At 36.6% G+C, this 8,837-nt stretch overlaps 1 long non-coding RNA gene across 1 annotated transcript; it reads left to right on the forward strand.

The window, feature by feature from the left end:
• The first annotated feature begins 7,328 nt into the window (after positions 1-7,328).
• LOC112035841 (uncharacterized) lies at positions 7,329-8,837 on the forward strand. Its single transcript, XR_002885552.2, has 3 exons — positions 7,329-7,802; positions 8,332-8,428; positions 8,536-8,837. It is a non-coding gene; the product is annotated as an uncharacterized LOC112035841 (long non-coding RNA).

Genomic DNA, 8,837 nt, shown 5'->3' on the forward strand with positions numbered 1-8,837 from the left:
TTTTATGTTATGGTTTTTTGCTAGTACTAGAATCTCAATTTTTTTTGTTATATGGAATATGTTTGTGAAACCTTATCGACTCCAATGTATTTCAGAACTTGGCATTCACGTAAGGCTACTACAGTACAAAACAGATAGTATAGCCAACTATAGAATAGAGAAAATTATAAAAACTTGGAACAAATTAGATTGAATGAAGACTCTAAGCTGTGATTGCTATTTGCCTGTTAGATTTTTCTGTATTCAAATTTTTCTGTATTCAGATTTTTCTCTAAACTTGGAACAAAGTATATCAAACAAAGTATATGGAATATGTTGTATGAAAGGGGTCCCTCCTTTTCCCTTTTCTCCTCTCCCTTGGGACCAAAACTTAATAAATAAAAAAATAAAAGCTTGAATGATTTATGTTCCCACCATTTTGTAATTTTTTAAATATCCTTATCTTTTCAAATGTTTTTTTTGTGCCAAAAGCTGCATTTTAGTTGTCTTGTTAGTTGTTTTGATACGTTCATAGTTGTTTTGATTCTATGTTTTTCGCAAGTCCTAGCTGTATTGGAAATTACGAATGTTAATAATTGCAAGTCCAGCGAACTTTGTTAATGTCTGCTTGTGGTCAACGGTATATTAACATGATTGCATGCGTGTCAGATATGCAGCAACTACAAAGTGTGGAACCTGGACCCATAAATGGTACACAGTTGACACGGCAGCCAGTGCATCAATCCACGGCACTGTGGGAGACACCTGTCGGTCAGGTACGTACTTGTCTAGCACTTCGAACGTGTCGAAATCGTTGCATTTTCTTTTTGTAGGGTACTTTGATTATTTGTAAATAGATGTTCGAAATAGTATCATTTCTGTTTTGGTTTAGGCAGAATTTTATTTAATCAAAAGAGAAAATGGTATGAAGCATAAATAAGCGTGAATTTAAAAACACTCTTTCATCAACAACATCTAGTCTTATTTCCAGATAAATTGAAACTACTAATACTACAAAAAAAATATTAAACATTAGTAGTGGCTAATGAAAAAGTATATTCAAAGTCAGTAGATCTCATTTAAAAGTTATAGTAATCAATTAAAATCCACTGCCTTTATTTTCCCAAAGGTGCGCACACGAACCCCACGTGGCTACACATAAGACAACCGACTTTTGAATTCAATTCTTATTATACTCCATTTGACATACCGAAGCACTGTGTTTATTCATTTCAAAACATAATGCCCATCATCTTATTGCTAATTTTAAACAATGTCATTGATCTTGAATTGATCCTATCTGCTATTGAGGTAGAGTGAATAACCAGTTAACATCGTAATTAACATATTGCAAAATTGATCATAACTAACCAATTTGCATACTGTTTCTTGCATATTATTATTATGTACCATTCTTATAGTTATTTCATGTGCACTATCCTAAGATAACGCTCTTTCGTATGCAGGTAGTGCTAGGCGTGCTAAAGTGTAGACGCCGATCTTGGGAGTTACCCTGGCATGGGCTAGACCCACGGATTGCCCATTACATAGCTGAGGAAAGTTTTGAAGGGTTATCGAAGGTTCCAAACATGGAAGTTGATCACGCATTGATCACAGCACTAGTCGAGCGTTGGCATCCGGGCACATCATGGTCGGCAAACCTACAAAACTAAGTACAGATACCACCGCAACAGAGTTCACCGTATCAAAACCACCATGGTCAACCCTATCCGAAAAGAGGTGTGAGTTGGAGGTGTATTGTCGATGGCACGGGTTACGCCTAAATCACGCTCAGCCGAGTTACCTAGAGATGAATGCCAACATACTTGCTCGACTTGAACAAGAGAACAATCAAATGCAAAGGCAACTAGACCGTTTTCACGCAATCCAAAAAGCTAGGAAGCATCTAAAGGGGAAGGTACAAGAGCGAGCCATGAAGTCTATTAATGAAATTACTGCGTTAGATGATAAAAGTGATATTTCAGACTTCTCAGATTCAAGCAATGATGATTTCCAAAAATTTCTACCTACAAACATTAGACGTTGTTGTTAATGTCTACACCAATGTTGTTGTTAATGTCTGACTAATGATGACTATGTACGTTCAACTTTTGCAAATCTAAAGATTAATTGTTCATTAGTTTTGGCTAATTTTATATGAAACTAGTTTCTCATTTTTTCCCTGATGTTCTTGCTAAATATGAAAATTTAATATGAATAAAGCCAGGTCATAGATTCAATACATACATACTCATCCAAACCACACAAACTAACCACTCTTTCACAGAAAAACCATATAGCTCCTAAAGCAAGGATTCGCCGGAGTAGACTGGGGCACAACTAGGACCATCATTGACCAATGTAGACACCCACATTTGTTCAAAATAATACTCCCTTCCAACATGCATGACATGAAACTGGTAATGTATTACATTGCTATGTCAATATGTTGCAATGTTTTCAATGGATTGGCTAAGTGTATATGAAATCACTTGCTTATTTTTTTTCCTTGCTACTACTTTATACAAATACATTACATTACACCCTGCTACTACTTCATACAAATACATTACATACAAACTCATCCAAACCAAACTAACCACTTATTCTCTCTTCGTCTTTATGTACAATAAAATTTTTTCGTAACAAACTTTTCTCGGACCTCATGTTTTGTGGGCAAATCATCTGAGGGATATGTTTGTTTCATCTTCATCTAAGTATATTATTTCTACCTTATGATCTTCCAATTCACAGTTCTTGCTGAGTGGATATTGAATCTCAGTGGATATCTGAAGACTAAAAAATAACCATAACAAATAGAGTGGTATTCAATGAAATCCTGTCATCCATTACAAAGCCAAATGTTCTTATCAGCTTTCTTCAATCCCACTTGCCAAATACCACCATAGGGAGCAGTGAGTGTAGCTACGGTTGATAGCTTAGCACTGTTGAACCCTGACCACAAGTACCCATCCACACTGATATGAAAACATAGAGCACTCCTGAAAAGTTTATGCATCAATTTTGGGGGTGACCTGTCCCCCATTGCTACACTGATGTTTGCAGTGACTGGCATGTGCTGCTCAAGTACTTCGCACTATTGAACCCTGTCGAGTGATATCATCCACACGCACGTCAATACACAGATATGCATCTTTTTGCAATGCATCGTTTGCAAGGATGCAGAGCATCCTTGAAAAGTTTATGATACATTTAACATAGTTCAGCACTGTTTCGTCAAATCATGTCAGATGAAGCACAGGAATGCTGAATAGTTTTCGCGTGAACCCTGTCCAGTCATATGACCTACATGCACATCAATACACAGATATGCATCCTTTTGCAATGCACCATTTTCAAGGATCGCTGAAAAATTTTAGGATACATGTAACACAGCTCAGCACTGTCTCATCAAATCATGTCAGATAAAGCACAGGAATGCTGAATAGTCTTCGCATGAACCCTGTCTAGTCATATCACCTGCACACACATCAATACACAGATATGCATCCTTTTGCAATGCACCGTTTTCAAGGATCCCTGAAAAAGTTTATGATACATTTAACACAGGTCGGCATTGTCTCGTCAAGTCATATCAGATGAAGCATAGGAATGCTTAATACTGTTCATGTGAACAAATACACAACTTCCTTTGCAGTACACATCACCAGCCCGCTGCTATAGCACAAGCTATAGCCATATCAAACAACTGCCTCAATGAACCACATGCACCAACAGGTGCTACTGTCGACTTCGTAATTCTGCAGTTCGCAGTTTTACATGTGTTCCTCAACACCTCACTGAACAACACACTGTCGAGTCATATCATCTTTATTCACGTGAATACTTACCCTTAAATATAGTCACATCCACATGAATACTTGCCCTTGCAAAGCTCCTATATAAAGTCCCATTTACATCTACCCTTACAAAACATCTACACATATCAATCAAAAGTCACATTTTCCAATGTCAATGCGCAATTGGATGTTACCTCGTTTTCCAGATAACTATAGGAGGAAGAGAGATTCCGACGAAAGGGAATACTATGCCGGATTGCTGCGGGAATGGGACTTTCACGTGAATGAGTCCAACGCTCTACACGATGATCTCGTGCAACTCGTAGCGCCTCTTGTCAACCGTAGCTCGGTCACACTGCCATGGCAAAACATGCACCAATATGAGCGTGCAGTGACAAAAATAAAAAAAGAGAACAATCTGATTATACTGCGTAGGTCAAGGTATCACATGCTACAACTAATAAAAGAGCTGGCCATTGCAACAAACAGGCAACTCACTCCGACGGAACGTAACAATGTCCTCAGCTATGAGGACTACCTGTGAGAGTGAATGCCTATGTGGTATGTGTGTTATGGCTAGGGTTAAGTTAATAATGTTAATAGCGTTAGTGTTCAATAGGCAATGCCTGCATATTGGTGACCTTGTGTAAGTTATTTTAAGTTTTTTGTGTTATGTTATAGGTGCTTATTGAAAAACATTATGTGAGGGAATATTTAACTTTTATGCATTGTGTGGGAATAATCTATATTACAAATAACATGCGTGCTCCTCACAATCAATAATAAGGTTTACATAGTACAAATGCAACAACAGTGACACACATACATTTAAAACATAGTTAAGCAAAATAGTTCTCTAACAAAGTCTAATTATACGACAACACGATTACTCTTCATCTGACATCTCCACGTCTGATTGATAAATGAGATCAGCAAGAAGTGATTGCATAAATTGTACGTGCTCGTACCACCCTCCCTCCACTGACTCTCGAATCTCAACTTGGGTCTGATATTGATTAAGACGTATCTTCATTCGATTATTTTCTTCTCTTATGCGGTTCAATGCTTTACGAAATTCATCGATCGTGTCTCTGGGCATTTGCGATGCGAGTCGCCGAGGCACTGGCAACTTAAAACCAACCAACTCATCATAAAACATTTGTTGTTCACGAAATAACCAAGCCTACTCTTGTCTCATGGTATTGTGAACGTAAGCACTATTTCGCAGATTCAGGTTGATTGGATAGCTGAACTCATTTTCCAATACCCAGCAACGACCCATAGCAGTGAACACATCATGAGGCCTATAGAGTTGTGGGTTGCCAGAACCAAACATTGACACTGAATACAATAACATCAAATGATCAAGTTAACAGTGTGCATCAACTGTTGGTAAATAATGTCATACTGCATAAGATGGTACACGACAAAGACATTCATAAATTTGTGTACTATTACATGTTAAAAATAAAATACTAACACTCAAATTTGACCATAAATATTAGACGTTGTTGTTAATGTTTACACGTTGTGTGCAATACAAAATATTGTTGTTAATGTCTCGACCAATGATGAGTATGTACATTCAACTTTTGCAAATCTAAAGATTAACTGTTCATTAGTTTAAGCAAATATAAAGAATTTTATTTTTTGTCAATGAAATTTACACCATAAAAAGACCTAATATAACCCAATGTACACACATAACACTCATCACCGTTTCTATAGATTATTGTACATTTCTTGTAGCACCAAACAATATCAACAATTAATATAACCCTAATCTACTCACATAACACTCATTCAAGAAAATACAAAAGCACTTACTTGAACCTATTAAATGAAAATTCTTTTCTAACAAAAACATACATTATGATTTATAAACTTTTATAATATTTATTATCTACAACTACTTTTACTTACTCCATAAAATTCTCTATGTATTTCAAAGAAGAAAATGAGTTTCTCACCTGAGATGATAGAGAGATAATATCAACTTCTGGCAGAAAATTCTAAAAATGAGGAGGAGCTGATCTGAAAATGATGAGGGGAATTTAATGAGAAGCTGATTTATGGGCAGAACTCGATAATAGTGGAGTCGAGTAACCGTATAACTCGATTTCTGGTTAATCGGGTTAAGCTTCACATGCGAAACTAGGTGATTTGATATCGGGTCAGAACGTACTAGAGACAACTCGATATAGGTGAAGTCGAGTAATACTAATAAGTGATTTCAAATCCCGTCAGTAACTTGGTTATCATATTGCCGAGTTACAAACAGTAACGCCGGATTATTTTATTGCCCAAAAGCCACGCTGGATGACTAGCGTGGCAGGAACCTGCACATAACTCGGCCCTCAAACGATCGAGTATTTTAATAACTCGGCTTTAGGGAGGTTGAGTATTGAAACAGAGGCACGCCTCTATATAGTTTTAAAACATAGGCATAATGCCAATTATTTTCCACAAAAGGGGCAAAAGGCCAGAATGTCCTTATATTCAAGAACCTTAGATAGTGAGTAAAAAGAGATATAAGCAATTTAGATATAATTTCACTCAAATATTTCTTTCTCATTATCTTTATATTCCCTTATTTTCCAACAATAATTATATTCTTCAACTAAATATATAGGCTACCATAAAAGTGGGCTGACTAGTATCTAAGAGCATCCGCATTGGGCTTGCTATATGCCAAATGCAAGGCACATTTGGCATACAAGCCCAAAAAAAGGCCAGCAACAGGAAGGCCATATGCTAGAATGCTAAAAAAATGTAAGATATAGCTACAGTACCATCTCAAATGTAAGATGGTACTGTAGCTGAATTGCATAAAAAAAATAATTTTTTAATACTCTCATTTCTCTCTCCTCTCTCCTTTTAACTTAGCAAATTCTCTCTCCTCTCTCACTTTTCTCTTTCTTTTCTCTCTCTTCCTTCTTTCTTTCTCATTTGCTATTTTCAGACCCAAGACCCCATGGTGGAGATCGGTGGGTGGCGAGATTGGCACGGCGGAGAGCGGTGGAGTTGTGGTGTTGTCATCGGCGTGGGTGTTAATGGTTTTTTTTTTTTTTTTTTTTTAGGGTTTACTGGTATATGTGATCGGCGTTGTGGTGGCTGTAGCGTGGCGGAGATCGGTGGATGGTTTTTCTGGCTTTCTGAGTTTGAGAAATTTCTAGGTTCGTGGGTTTGTGGATAATGGGTTTGTGGAAGAAATTTCTGGGTTCGTGGGTTTGTGGAAGAAATTTCTGGGTTTGTGGATAATGGATAATGGGTTTGTGGATCGGTGGAAGAAATTTCTGGGTTTATGGATCGGTGAAAGAAATTTCTGGGTTTGTGGATAATGGATAATGGATAATGGGTTTGTGGATCGGTGGAAGAAATTTCTGGGTTTGTGGATAATGGGTTTGTGGTTTTTTTTGCTGGATAATGGGTTTGCTGGTATAAATTTCTGGGTTTGTGGTTTTTTTTGCTGCTTAATGGTTTGCTGGTTTCTGGCGTTGGTTTTTTTTTTTTTTTTGGGGTTGATATGGATGAAGGAGGGTGGATGGTGGAGGAGTTGTGTGGAGGAGTTGGGATTTGGAGAAGGAGGCTGGAAGAAGGTGAAAATAAAGGAACGGAGGATTCTGGAAGGGACAGGGGAGAAAATTGAGAAAAAATAAAAAATATATTTTATTACGTATATATATTATTTTAATGAGTAGAAGATGAAAATAAAGTTTTGAGATGTTAAGTATATTGTAAATGGTATGGTATAATTGAAAAAATAGATTTTTGAGATGGTAAAATAAGATGTGATATAGGATTGAGACGTGGATGCTCTAACGGGCTTAGAGTTTAACTTCAAAGCCTGAACCGTATCACTTTCGATTTGCTCTTGCTCGCGCAGCTCTGCATATTTCGCTCTCTCTCTCTCTGTCTCTCTCTCTCTCTCTCTCTCTCTCTCTCAACCTTCAAAGCAAGAACTGGGCACTCAAACGCGGGGAACTCTCACCCCAAGAGCTACGGCCCTGGTTCCCGTACCTGGTATCAAATCCTTTGTTCATTCTAGATTCTATTTATCTTCCATTGTAGTTATTTATGATTGTTTGTTTTGTTCCTAGATATCTGTTTGACTTATTTGTAATATGGGTTTTTCTCTATGAATATGAGGTAGCTCTTTGAATATACATCTTTTTACTTATCAAAAAAAAAAAAGAAGGGTTTTTCTCTATCTCGGGTGTTAATTGCTTTAAGATAATCCTGTTGTTTTTATAATACTATGTTTAGAAATGATCTGTGTTTCTCTTGGAATATTAAAGAAACATAATAGTCTGAAACAAAATGATATTGCTACCAAGAAGTGTGTTATTTATGGCCTTGGTAATTAGTGAAAATATTAGGTGTAGACCCTTTTTCGTTTTTGGTAGTATGGTTTCATCTTTTGAAGATTTAATTACTTGGAGTTCTTGAATTGTAATGATTTCAAAAATATTTCGGATTAGACTAAATTTTCACACATCAATTTATGTTGTATGTTATATTGATTTGGTGTTGTTTTATTTTTGTTGGGTAGCCGCATGTGCGGAAACCCCCATGGGTTGATCAGGAAGTGCGGTCTCATGTGCTGCAGACAGTGCTTCTGCAGCAATGCCAAGGAAATTAGCTTTAAGGTAATGTTTTTTATGGTCATTGTAGTAATGGTGAATTGTAATTTGTATGCAATATAATTTTAGTTGTTTTTAGCTTATTCTTATGTTTTGAACTTTTTGCCTTGCAGTACCGTTAAATGGTTGTAATTGGATACAGCGCAAGAATAGAGGTTTTGGCCCAAGCAAAATCAGATTAGTTATTTCAAAGTTTGAAGAAACTGTTGAGAATTTATGTTTTGCTTTATCTAATGTTGAACCTGTGGTGATTGCTAGATAATGAATATTTTTGCATTACTCATTTGAAGAGATTCCATATATCTTGTGTGCAGCCTTTACTTTTTATTACTTACTAGTATGAGGTATTTCAATGGATTCATCTGGTCTGCTGTTATGGGCATCAATTATAGGAATTTTGCTTATTGAGATTCTA

This window comes from Quercus suber, unplaced genomic scaffold (assembly GCF_002906115.3).
Source record: "Quercus suber isolate HL8 unplaced genomic scaffold, Cork oak 2.0 scaffold_788, whole genome shotgun sequence".
Taxonomy (NCBI): domain Eukaryota; kingdom Viridiplantae; phylum Streptophyta; class Magnoliopsida; order Fagales; family Fagaceae; genus Quercus; species Quercus suber.